The sequence below is a fragment of the Eleutherodactylus coqui genome, chromosome 8 (genome assembly GCF_035609145.1).
Source record: "Eleutherodactylus coqui strain aEleCoq1 chromosome 8, aEleCoq1.hap1, whole genome shotgun sequence".
In the NCBI taxonomy this organism is placed as follows: domain Eukaryota; kingdom Metazoa; phylum Chordata; class Amphibia; order Anura; family Eleutherodactylidae; genus Eleutherodactylus; species Eleutherodactylus coqui.
In genome coordinates, this window is record NC_089844.1 from 10,355,955 (window position 1) to 10,370,275 (window position 14,321).

The window sequence follows — 14,321 nt, forward strand, 5'->3', positions numbered from 1 at the left end:
TCTGTTTAAGCCCTAATGTCGAGCAATTCACCAGTAATTATACCCTATGACATTCATCTGCTCAGTCCCTCACATTCAGGAAGCAGGAAGGAGGGGGCCGGTGTATTTATTTATTTTTAGGCAATAATAAAAACGAAGAAATACCCTATAATCACTGCTCCAGCAGAGCGCCTCCTGTCCTCCCTGCCAGGCATTGCTTACAAGCTGCAGCGGTGGGGTTTTATATACAGACTGATTGCCGCAGCAAATCATAAGACTCAGCAGTGAAGAGTGATTGGCTGCAGCGGTCAGGTGTATATTGTATTCCAGAGCTGCACTCACTATTCTGCTGGTGGAGTCACTGTGTACATACATTACTTATCCTGTACTGATCGTGGGTTACATCTTGTATTATACTCCAGAGCTGCACTCACTATTCTGCTCGTGGAGTCACTGTGTACATAGATTACTTATCCTGTACTGATCCTGAGTTACATCCTGTATTATTCTCCAGAGCTGCACTCACTATTCTGCTGGTGGAGTCACTGTGTACATACATTACTTATCCTGTGCCGCTCCTGAGTTACATCCTGTATTATACTCCAGAGCTGCACTCACTATTCTGCTGGTGGAGTCACTGTGTACATACATTACTTATCCTGTACTGATCCTGAGTTACATCCTGTATTATACTCCAGAGCTGCACTCACTATTCTGCTGGTGGAGTCACTGTGTACATACATTACTTATCCTGTACTGATCCTGAGTTACATCCTGTATTATACCCAGAGCTGCACTCACTATTCTGCTCGTGGAGTCACTGTGTACATACATTACTTATCCTGTGCTGCTCCTGAGTTACATCCTGTAGATCTTTTATTATAAAAGTAAAAAACACAACAAAGAAACTGTAACAATAAGAATAACCATATAAAGCAATATAAGGCCCTTCCCCCACAGTCCGTGATCCATAAACAAAGTAAATGTCCATATCCGGGCTTCCTCCCCGCCGCACACACATACACACTCAACATATAACACAATATACAACTAACACAATATACAAAAATATACACCTAAAACTTAAACCTATGGAAACTAAAATAACAGGTCCAGCCGTACCGCACTGTACCCACACAAAACAAATTTAAGCAATAACATAAATAACCAAATGCAAACAAAAAGACCAAGCCAACTGGCATAAACGACTAACTTAAAATGTTTTTTTTGGGTCCCCAATGCAGCTTGGGGGCAAAGCCTGCTCCACCAGTCCGTGCCCAGAGTTCAGTTCAGGACGTGCCAAGCCACACCAGGGTTTTTTTGTTTTTTTTAAAATAAATAATACCACACGGTGCCCGTCGCAGCCTGGGGCCATGCCCACTCCACCTGTCCGTGCCCAGAGTTCAATGTTCAGGACGTGCCAGGCTACGGCTCAAGGCGTGAATCCCACCCCCACCAACTCCCCACCCAACCTACCTACCACTCAAAACGTGAATATATACATATGAAACCGTAACGCAATACACTCTAATAACCAACATACATATTCTATACTATACACATAACCCGTAAGCCTAAGGTCAGCTCTCCTGCAGCCCTACTTTATTCTATTTTGCCCAAATCAAAACAAAAGGCTTCATGGTGCACTCACAGCCCCCCACTGGGAGTCTGACCCTTCATAGAAAACTGTCCCTGCCCTATCCCTCCTCTCTCCCTACTCTGCCCCTAGAAGATTAAGAAAAGACTGTCCCTAACGAAATACATAGGAGAGAAGCCTTAGATGTGCCCAGTCTTTCATACTCCACAGAACATACTTTCACCAGGTCACCCAGGATGTTCCTACATACCGTATCCACAGGGAGGACTTTCAGTTCCATCGAGATCAAACACCGTGCACTCCAGATGTGGAACCTGACCACTAGGCTAACTAGAAATAAAGTGCAGCGGTCCCTGACACCAAGACCTCTGAAGGCTCCATAAGCCCACTCTGCATAGGAGAGGTGTGCCAGCTGAGGCCAGCCTATGGAGACCCCTACCTGTTGGTATACCTCTGTATTAAAGGGGCACTGAAGCAGGAAATGCTCCATGCTTTCCAGCAGGTTGCTGCACTCCTGACAGGGGCAACCCCTGTCAATCAGAGGCCTGCTCTTCAGGTTACCCCTTACATACAGTCTCTCGTGAAAGCAGCGCCAAGCCAAGTCCCAAAACTTCAAGGGGACCCGGGTTGAATTCAGTAAACGTAACCCTCCCTCCAGGTCCTGACTTGGGCAGTCCTGGAGCGCCAGGGGCTTCTGGAAATGGGTCAACAGAACCCTTTCGTCGAGGAGGCTCCTCGACAGAGTCCTGATCTCCCATTCTACCAGACCCCACCCGCGTATCACCTTCAGAACCAAGGTAGCGTAAGCCAGGAGATATCCATGCTGCGTGCGAAGGTCCTTCACTCACCCTCCTGTCTCCCATTCCTGGAAGAGGAGCTGAAACCATACCCGGCAGGAGTAGACCCAGGGAGGAGCCCTCTCTTGCCAGAGGTTGCCTATGTTAATCTTAAAAAAGGTGTTTACAAGAAACACCACGGGGTTGACCATAGATAAACCCCTAGTCTCCTCGTGCGGTACTCTTTTCTAAGGAAGGGATCTATTGCAAATACATACAACAGGGAATTTAGAAAACAGCCCTGATGAACACCAGACCCCACCTTAAAAGGGCAGCCAAGCCAACAGGTCACCAGCGGGAAAGTCTCAGCCCCTGCATACAATGTTCGCAGCCAATCAACAAGCCCCACTGGCAGGCCGTATCTCAGAAGGACTGACCAGAGGTACTTGTGATTAACCCGATCAAACGCTTTGGCCCGCTTCAAGGACAGCAAGTAGCCCTCCCAGTGACCAGCCCTACCTTGCTCCACTGCCTCCCGGAAACCAAGAACAGCACTAAATGTGCTACGGCCTGGAACAGATCAATGCCTGGCCCCCGAGAGGAGCTGGGGTGCAAACTTGACCAGCCGATTAAACAGCACTTTTGCCAGAACCTTCCTGTGCGTATTGAGAAGCGCTATGGGATGCCAGTTTTCAATATGGCTCGAGTCTTTACCCTTTGACAGAAGGATCAAAGCTGACCTCCTCATTGATTTAGGCAGAGTGCCTGAGGAAAGACACTCATTTAATACCTCAGTCAAGAGGGGACTCGAGGTCCTTGAAGGTCTTATAATACTCAGATGGTAATCCATCTGGACCTGGCAACTTTTTGAGCGGGAGCCCATCAATCGCCAGTCTAACTTACTCTACTCTGATCTCTTCTGTCCATACATCAAGAGAGGGGTCTACCCCCGGCTCAGGGACAGTTTCAGCCAGGAAAAGTCGACATCACTTCCGAATTTAGATCCTTCTTTCCCAAGAGTTGCGAGTAGTAGGATCTGACAACCTCCAGAATCCCTGATCTGGATCGATTCAGGGACCCCGTACTGTCAATCAGTCCAGTGACCATTTTACTATTCACTGACATCCTACAGTTTCTGTAAGGGTCGGGCGAGCAGTACTTCCCGAAATCCCTCTCAAAAAACAAGGATGCGTGTCTATCGTACTGGCACTTCTTAAGCAAAGATTTCACTCTGGAGATCTCCTTGTGGCTACCTCCAGTCGAAACGAGATGTTCTAGTTTCCTCCTCAGGCCGATGTACAGGTGGTACCTGTCCAGGCATCTGAGCTCACGGAAGAACCTCGCCGTCCTCCTCTTGAAAATCTCCCACCACTCTGACTTACTGCTACAGAGATCCAGTAATTGTACCTGGCTCTGCAGAAAATCCTCAAAGGACTGTCTTATCTCTGCTTCCTCCAGGAGTGACGAATTCAGTCTCCACAAGCCTCTGCCCATCCTGGGCGGTCACTGTAACATTCAGAGAAAACAAATCAGACAGTGGTTGGAGAATTCCACCTCAACAACGGACACTGGGGAAGAGATGGCTTCCTCCTTCAAATAAAACCTGTCTATTCTAGACCTGCTGCTGCCTCTATGAAAGGTGAACCCCTCGTGGCCTGGGGTGTGCCAGAGGTGGACATCCACCAGACGAGCCTCGCTAGCTACACTATTAAGTGCGACACTGTCAACCACCAGTCTCCAGAGCCTCCCCTGTCGCGGGCTCTTGTGACTATAATAAAGTCACCTCCAAAGACAACTTGGCAGCTGGTAAAAAGGTAGGGCTTGATCCTCATAAAGAGACTCTTCCTGTCCTTTTTTGACTGGGGACCATAGATGTTGACAAGTCTTAATTCTTGTCCCTTCATGAGGACATCCTAGATTAGGCACCTTCCCATTTCTAATTCAATAACTCCTCGGCATTCAACCGCTGTGGTAAAAAGGACCGCTACTCCACTATACGGCAAGGCCGCAAGAGACCAGTAGGAAGGGCCCGACCTCCATTCCCTTTTTGCCTTATGTATGGCTGCCAAATCAGACAGCCTGGTCTCCTGCAAAAATAAAATGTTGGCTTCAACGCGGCCGAGAAAATCAAAGGCAGCAAATCTAGCCGTATCTGACTTAATGCTCGCAACGTTAATTGATGCCAGAGTCAGCGGAGTGGGTGCCGCCATCATGAGTGATTAAATTAGACGTCTTTCTTCCTCACAACCGCTTCTTCGAGGGTCAGAGGAAAGCCCCTTGCCTCTTTTTTTTTCTTTTTTTTTTTTTTAGACACAGATGTGTCCATAGCAAGATATCCCGCGACCCTGTCGTCCTAGTTTCCAGGTTCCAGAGTAGCCCCACCCCGGAAGGAACTATGCCTTCACGAGGTGGAGACTCAGCGCCCCTTGTTGACCCTTTCTTTGCCCTAGGAACCTTGCCCTCTGCCTCCCCCTCAGAAGAGGAGGAAGCGATGTCTCGGAGGGCTTGGAACCTATTGGAGAGTCCAACTGGAGGTGAGCAGGCTTTTCCTTCCAGTACTTGGCCTGGGGAGGGAGAAGATCTTGAATCCCCCCATCGTTATTTCCTTGTGGCACCTAGCTTACGTTTCTCTAACCACCTCTTGCCTTCCTCATCCACACTTTCATAGTGGGAGGAATCTGCAGAGTTGGTCCCCTCCCTCTGGATCCTCCTGTCCTCTTCATCTAAATCGCTGTCCCTCAAAGCCTTAGCCACGAGATTTGCTTCTGGAACAGGGGCCACAATTGACCGACCTGCTGTGGGCTCTCCTGTCAGTTCCCTGCTCCGTCTGCGTTTCTCCTGACGCCTCTGCTCCACAGGCGTATTTTGCCGGTTCTTCCCTGGCTCCTGAGCTCCCCCAACTCTGCTGGTCCCCTCACACCCCAAGGCCACATCATGACCCCCATCCGTAGGGGTTGAGACCGCATTGGCAGAGGAGCGCGGACAGCGACTAAATGGGTGACCGATGTCACCCCACAGGTTACACCTAATCTCCACACAGGAGGTGGCTAGATGACCCAGACCCCCACACAGAGCGCACTTCAAGGTCTTACAAGCAGCGCTCAAGGTGTGAGGGGTCGCCGCACCTGTGGCAGAGCTTCGGCTGCCCCTGGTAAAAGGCCAAGATACGATCCCTGCCGAGGAAGGCTGCAGTTGATATGTGAGCCACTGAGTTTCCTGAACGCTTCATCTTGACCATGAACGTCCAGGCCCCGGACCATATGCCGTGCTCATCCCTGTTCTTTTTGGGCATCTGTCACCTCTCTATACCGACTGAGCCACGTCATAATGTCAAAGCAAGAAAGTGACTCGTTACGAGTCAAAACGGTTACCTTCTTGATCTTATTCTGGCGAGACACCACCTCGATGGCAAAGTCTCACAGCTGGGCTCATTTTTCATCAGCTCATAATTTCACCAGAAGATTTCTAGACCTTCTGGGCGAACAAAACTGATGTCAAACTCAGACATGCCGTAAGGATGGATCCGAGCAAAGATGTCAACCGCCCTGAAGCCCATCTTCAGCAGAAGCTCCACTACCTTCCCCCTTGGGGGGCATGTATCATTGCCTCTCCAGCAAAGACAAACCACATTCCTACGACCTACGTCTTGCCCGATTTTGGTAGGGATCATACGGTCTACCCCCTTTGCTCTCGGAATGCACCCAAGCCATGTCTCTCTTTCCAGAGAGATAGGTGGACCTCTCTTCCTCCAACTGTGATTGTACTCTCCCCCTTCCGTAAAGCCTCCAGGAGACGCTGTTGCAAAATGCCCTCCCTAGAGCCTGGAGACAAGGAGGACCCACTCCCTCCAGTGGTGACACTGGCATAACTCCCCTACCAGTTGTCACCGCTGAAGGAGCGACTGGACCCCGTGACCCCTCTGGCCTAACCACCCTATCTCCTGAGCCTCCAGATTCATGGCTGCCAGGGGTACCCGAGGTGCCCAAAGGTCCAGCATCTGCAGAGGAACGAGTACCCACAGCTTTGTCCCTCGCATCCACTGCACACTCTCTTACATCCATCCCTGTATCCGCAACTTTTTTTCCTGGATCATGTGGTCCGTGGGTCCTGGCCTCTCCAGAGGTAGATGGTAATGCCTCTGGATTTTTGCCTGTGTTCTTGTTTTTACTTTTCCCTTTTTTGCCTCTGCATCACTGGAGGCACGAGCTCCTGCCTGACTTGCTCCCCGATTATGGGAGACCCCAAGTTTTAGGTCTGCAGCCCCCTCTGCATCACAGGCACCACTCGCTGTATAAGTGGCACCACTGCCACCCTCCTTGCCGGTACAACGACCTCCAGCTGTACTGGTCTTTACTGCGCCTTTCTTACTGACCTCCTTGTACCAACTAACACAGGGACAGGGAGTCTGACCAGCCCGACCCTTTTCTTCCCAACTCCCCGCTCCAGGCCCACCACAGAGCCCGACCCAGGAGGGTTTTTTAGGTCAGAACTCTGATCCAACTTTGCAGCCAGATCAGTGTTCCGAGGAACTTTGACAAACATGAGCTTTTTTTGCAGCTTAATAGGTTTCTTTATCTCCGCGTCCTCCTCCGACATCTCATTGCCAAACATAAAGCCCCCATATGCAGAGAGGCTTCTGGCTGTGGGGTCTTCTGCACTTGCAGCCTTCCTGCTTTTTTGCCTCCACCTCAGATTCCCCTGAGGTAGGTGGCAGTCCAATTTCCTCAAGGAACAGCTCTCTGGGACTTGTAGTGCCTCTGGGTGTTAGTACTAGCTCTTGTGAACACACGGGCTGCTCCTCTAGGGTCTCCTGCACATCCTCAAACAATTCCTCATCAGAGGCTTCATCATCACTTGACTCGGTTGGCTCCTGGCCACTGCACCTTGCCGCCATCTTTTCAAACGGGTCATCATTTATTATTTTCTCCTTAAAGGGACGGCTCTCCTCCAGTATTTTCTCCCTTACTGCTTCCCACATTCTAATGCAGTCCTTGCATTCCTTTATTGCCCTTCTGGCTTCTGCCTTTTTGTCATTAGAACCTTTTTGCTCCATGACCAGCTTGGCATCGCGCAGCTTCCCCTTTTGTACCACCAACATTTTTTTCCAGCAAAGTTATAACCATTAATACTCTTAGCCAGCCGGTAGGCCAGCTCAATCACTGATTCCTCCTTCTCTTTTTCGCTCCACTTACCCATGCTTGCCAGGGTCTGTGGCTCACCCGCTCTCCTGCAGGTCTGGCTGCGGGTCACAATCTCACTCCCTGCACTATCGGAAGCCTCCGTGCTGACAAATGGTGCCACGTTGCTGCAGCCACGACCAGGTCCAAGTCTCTTCTTACCTCCAGCAGCAGCTCCTGTTTTCTTGCATGCTGCTGGCTTCTGCGGCACCAGTGGCAAACTTTCTTTCGGCATTGCTGATGCCACCACTGCCTTCACTTCCCTCCCTCCCCTCGAGTGGCCCCGGGGGAGGAGGTGCAGAACTCCATAACCAGGAGGTGCACCTTCTCTGGTTTCCACAATCACAGAAAATGGCCGTTACTTACTGACTGAGGAGTGCATATAGATGCATCCTCCTCTCACCATGCAGGTAGCAGACTACCAAATGGAGGAGCAAATAACACCTGTGAGGACACCGATGAAACACCCACTCACACTGCCTCCTGATAATGAGGGGGGTGGATGCTTGGTGTACACTCCCACACATAGTGGATACAGGGTGCCAGACCATTCTGATATATGTAGTTCACCATGCAGACCAGCAACCTATTAATGACGCCATGATAATTCGGCGGGTTGCCCTGCATATCCATCAGTGAACCACATTGGTACTGCCACCCTGGGCTCCCCCTGGAGTCTTAATGCCACACTGCATGTGAATGATAGATAATAAATGCAAGACATTGGTTGGATGTTGGCCAAGATACATGAGCCCACTAACCACTTCACGGTTCCTTGCGTTGTAGTGGGTCCCTACACTAATATAAATACATCACAGAAGGAGAAATTAAAAATTAAAAACAATCACAGAAAATGGCCGTTACTTACTGACTGAGGAGTGCATATAATTGTTTTTAATTTTTTATTTCCCCTGGTACAGTTGGCTAGATGCAGAACAGACAAAGAGCACCTCTATAGGAGGGTAAAGGCCTGTATATCTCGATCGTGCAACGAAAACATAAAATAAACTAAGGGAAATCCTTTTCCTGCAAACCCCTATCCCTGGAGGGAGACCTGCCTACTCGGCGGGCCAATCGCTTCCGACAGGTGCCGACCCACACTTGTACCTGGGCTACTACAAATCCCTACCAGGGAGCCCTGAACACACGGGGTATAGTACACAGAAATAAACAAAACAAGGACAGACAAATAATAGACACAAACATGGACCAAACCAAAGTACCGGAGCCAGAACACACAGCAAGTCTAAGCAGGAGGACTTCTCAGGGATCACTGGAAATTAATCGGCAACTCCCAGGCAGCAAGAGCTGGATCTTATAGGGAGGAGGGAGAAGCCGATTGGCTGACAGAAATGTCAATCACTAGCCACACCTCTCAGACACTAGCAGGACTAATTACCCTAGACTAGAAAGCACAGGAGCTGTTAACCCTGGCTAGTCTGGAAAGAACCTACAGAAACTAGGTGTGCTGGCAAAATTATTAACCATGTGCTGACAGATGTGACACTCTAGCTTGAATACAAGATGTGATACAGGTGGGCATGAAGGCTCTAGTACCCTGTTGTACCACCTCTAGCTTGGATACAAGATGTGATACTGGTGAGCATGGAGGCTTCAGTACCCTGTTGTACCACCTCTAGCTTGGATACAAGATGTGATATGGGTGGGCATGGAGGCTTTATTACCCTGTTGTACCACCTCTAGCTTGGATACAAGATGTGATACAGGCAGGCATGGAGGCTCTAGTACCCTGCTGTACTGCCTCTAGCTTGGATACAAGATGTGATACAGGCGGGCGTGGAGTCTCTAGTACCCTGTTGTACCACCTCTAGCTTGGATACAAGATGTGATACTGGTGGGCATGGAGGCATACAGGTTCTGTATGTTATCCGGCGGCATATTTGCCCACAGATGTAACTGAGCCTCTAGATCGTGCAAACTCGTAGTCTATCATAGTTGGGCATTACAGCGGGTCCCATAAATGCCTGATCAGCATAAATCTGGTGACCGGCAGCCATGCAAGTGTGACAGTGATGTGGGGGCTCCTGTGACCCCCTTGTGTGTGCGGCCGAGCCTTATCCTGCTGTCATGAGAGTAACACGTGGCTCCAGGATGTCCTGAACCTCTCTCTCTGTAAATAGTGCTCTTCCCCTTTAAGACATCCCCACAACTACAAGCAGGGAAGAGCTTTGTGAGCGGAACAATGCCTTTGTTTTACCATAATAAGGGAACATCTTGTAGACACATGAAGATGTTAAATGCGTTATGTAAGCCTCAGTTCATCATGTCTGCAGACAGTAGAGCTGATCTGCTTAATATGCCCGGTAATTAACCGAAGTGTCCTATATTCTGTGTGCAAATCCTCTTCCTGCTTAATTCAGGCGCCACTTCTCCGGCAGGTACTGAAGTGTGAAGTAGTTTTGCATTCTGAACTTTTCTTGCACATTTCTCAGAAGCTGGCGATGTAGCAAGAGGTGCTAATTAGTTCAAGAGTGTGAGCGTCATACATGTAGGGAATTAGGCAGCGGGACGAGCGGTAATCACCCACACGCTCCGCACTACATAGACTTAGATGTTCTTCTGAAAGTTTAGGCGCTTTGTCAAAACTAAAGCCAACAAGGAAAACTTCTGCTGCATTTAGACGGAACGATGGATGTTCAAAAAATCATTCAAATGAGCGAAAGTAAACGATAATCGATCAGTTTAAACCAACGACCAGACAACGAGCGAGAATCGCGCACTTTGTTTGTTGTTCAGTTTCAGCAAGATTAAAAATCATCTCGTCCTCATCCTCTTATCGCTGCGCCTAAACCCTCCCGTCGGAATGTGAGACTCGCAACGAGAAGTGACCGATCCTCAAGATGATCTGCCGGTCTGAACAGGCTGCACGAGTGTGGAGGACTTAGCGCTGACGGCACTCGCTCGTTCAAACCTGGCTCGTCTAAAAGGGGCAATACTGTGACGGCATGTTCTCTTCTAGCTGTACTCACCTGAAGGGCGCTACTAAGCAAACTTCTGGGCGATCAACAGGTTGAGCATTAACCCTTTCACACTGCAGCTATTTTATCGTTTGTTTGTTTTTATTTCATTTTTTCCATCCCACTTTCAAAAATGTGTAATTTTTGCATTTTCGGGGTGACCCGGCCGCAGGAGTGCTCCTTGTTGCTGGATGACTTGAGTTTTCATTTGTAACATTTTACATACTATATTATGCATTGGGAAATTTTTTAAAATTTCTAAGGGTCGGTTGCACCAAAGTTTTGATCTGTGATTTACAAGAGTTGATCTCAGATCAAGTAAGAAACCGTTGCACCAACGCAGCTCATTTATCCCGTGATCGTATGTCAAATCCAGCTTCAAGTTGATCCCCTTTTTTCAAATTAGTTGACCTTAGTTTAGCAGCCGGAATCCAAGATGGCGGCCTGATTGGCTTTTGCTGGGTGGTGCAGGTCTCCCCACGCTTGCTGCTGGTCACCATCACCATCGCGGGATACATTTCTTCTGGGTTCAACCTTTGATTGCAGGGAATTTGATTAGCCAAATCTTATGCTAATTTCGCATGGGCGAGTGTGATATTGGGCCGTGAAACCTGGCCTGATATCTCGCTCGCCAACGTGGGATGTCGCTGCAGATGCGAGGGGTTTTTGTGTTAAAACCGCCTTGCATCATTTCAGGAAAGTAGCGATCCTCTGCCGCGGCTCAAAATAGTGCGATGCTGTGCCGGCCCCACTGAAAACAATGAGCGGGGCGTTCTGGGGGAAAGCCCAAAGATAGGACCCCCTGCAATGTGTATGACCCCATTCAAAAGATTAGGGTTCATATTCATGCGAGATTTGTGCGTCTCGCATCACACAAATCTCGCAAGATTTTCCTGGCCGCATAAAAACAGCCTTAGATCAAAAACAGTTGGTGCAACATGTACTCCGTACAGCAAGTTCAGCAGCTGATCGCAGTTTAACTAAACTGGGTACAAGCGGCTCTTGGTGGGTGAGGCAAAATAAAAGAAATTACATTGCGCCATTATTTCTATATTGGGGGGATTTACAGTGTTTACGGTGAAGCAAAAATGACATATCTTTCTCGGGTCAGTATAATTGTGGCGACATGGCAGTATCAAATTTAGGCCCCCTACACAATGACCAGGCTTGAATTGCGGAATGCACGATCGCCTCGCATGGACAATCCCTCGCATTCCACACTAATTCAAACCAATGGAGCATCCGCATATCCACTCACACGAGCAGACAAAAAAAAAAAGCGCAAAATCGCAACATGTTCCATTTTTGTTTTGAAAACAATGGGAGCTTCTGACAGCGTTCAGTGCTAAATGCTGACATAAACGTTTGTGTGAGGGAGGACTAAAAATAACTTTTTTTTAACTAATTTTTATTTTTCTTAGTGATTAAAAAAAAATGTAATAAAAAATGTTTTTAACCAGAATTATAATAAAAAATCAAAACAAAACCATATTTGGTATTGCTGTGTCCATAAAATTCCAGAGTAAGACGCCCTTTACACTGAAAGATGATCGCTCAAAAATCACTCAACTGACAGTTTGAGTAACAGTTGAGCGATCATCTTTATATAGTCTATAGTAGCTAAGTAGCTACTTAAGAGCTATGCAGGCGAAGCAGGACACCGCCACTATCATTCGGCAAGCAACACAGCTGTATTGTTCTCCGTGATTACAGTTCACGTCCCGCTGTGAACTACCAGCAGGACACCAGCGGGAGGAATCTTATCAGCGCTGCCGACTGTGATAACAGCCTCCACCGCTAATAAGAGTTCATAGCTCAATTCTAGAGAACTAGAATTGAACAATGAATGACTCGTGCATGAAAACTGGACAATGCCCGTGCATTAAGACGCAATGGTTATCACTCAAAAGACGGCTTTGAGCAAATTTTAAATGAGAATTGTTGTGTCTAAATTGGCCTTAACGCTCTCTTTATTCCCCACGGTGAACGTGGTCAGAAAAAAAAACGCCACAATTTTGGTCGCCCCCTCTCCTAGAAAAAATGTAATTAAAAGTGATCAAAAAGTCATATGAACTCCAAAATGTTACAAATACAAACTACGGGCCGTCCTGCAAAAATATCGACTATGGCAACGGCAAAATATTAACCCCTTAGTGACGAAGCCTGTTTGCGCCTTAGTGACGGAGCCAAATTTTGAAAATCTGACATGTGTCACTTAACATAGCATAACTCCGTAAAGGCTTTACAAATCCAAATGATTCTGACATTGTTTTTTCGCCACATGTTGTACTTCATATAGGTGGAAAAAATAGACTGATAGAATTTATGAATATTTATTAAAAGTGCCAATATTGGGAAGATTTTGAAAACAATTTTCATTTTTTCACATTTTCAACTGTAATTACGCAAATATGTGCAAACATATCGTACAAGTTTTTGCTAAGGTATATATTACCATCAGTTTACTTTATTCTGGAAGCACATTTGAAAAACTTTCTTGTTTTTTTAACCATTTAGGAGACGTACAAATTTAACATTACTTTTCGGCATTTTGAGGAACACTTTGTTTTCCTGCATCAAGCCAAGATTGCAAAGGCTCATAGGTGTCAGAATGATAGATACCCCCACAAATGACCCCAATTTAAAAACTACACCCCGTAATGTATTCACTGAGGGGGGTTATGAGTATTTTGAACCCACAGTTTTATTTCAGGAGTTAATGCAATTTAGAAGAGAAAAAAATAAAAATTTACATTTTTGAAAATATGGCATTCTAAAGACATATTTTTTTTATAGTGCACATGAGAATAAGGAGTGAAACACCAAAATGGATCCCCCTGTTTGTGCTGTTTTCAGAAATATACCCATTGCGGCCCTAATATGCTTGTATGCACAACGGCACCCAAAATGAAAGGTGGCTTTCAGAGCTGAAATTTTGCATGAAGGCCTTTTAGGCCCCATAGCACACTTGTGGAGTTCTTGAGCGGCCAAAACCATAGAGAACCCCCACAAATGACCCCATTTTGAAAACTAGACCTCTTATCAAATTTATCTAGGGGTGTACTGCCCATTTTGACCCCACTGTTTTTGAATAAATTCAAGCAAAGCAGAAGGAAAAAATTATGAGTTTTTCTTTTTTTGGCAATTCTGTCATTTTAAAAACAGCTTTTTTTGTACAGCACACAGATGAATGAAGACTTGCACCCCAAAATGGATACCCCTGTTTCTCCCGTGTTCAGAGACATACCCATTGTGGCCCTAATCATATGTTTGGATGCACGAAGGGGCCCAAAAAGAAAGGAGTAATCGGTGGCTTTCAGAACAGACATTTTGCATGAAGGTGATTTAGGCCCCATTGCCCACTTGTAGAGCCCTTGAGTGGCCAAAACCGTAGAGAACCCCCACAAATGACCCCATTTTGAAAACTAACGAATTCATCTAGGGGTCTACTGCGAATTTTCACCATGCAATTTTTGAATAAATCTAAGCAAAGCAGTAGAAAAAAAAAATCAAGATTTTCATTTTTTGGCAATTCTGTCAATTTAAAAACTGGGTTTTTTTGTACAGCACACATATGAATGAAGACTTTCACCCCAAAATGGATACCCCTGTTTGTGCCGTATTCATAAACATACCCATAGTAGCCCTAATCTACTTACAGGACACATGGCAAGGCCTATAATGGAAGGAGCACCAGTTGGATTTCAGGGCACAACTGAATAAGTTCCAGGCCTCATTGCTCATTTGTGCGGAAAAAAAATAAATTGACTCCCTAAAAATCCTCCCCCCCCCCCTCACACACACACACCGCGCC

The 14,321-nt window shown here is 47.1% G+C and overlaps 1 protein-coding gene across 1 annotated transcript in view; it reads right to left on the reverse strand.

The window, feature by feature from the left end:
• The window catches only part of LRP1B (LDL receptor related protein 1B), a 1,872,788-nt gene that overhangs the window by 216,865 nt on the left and 1,641,602 nt on the right, over positions 1 to 14,321 (reverse strand). The window lies entirely within an intron of this gene.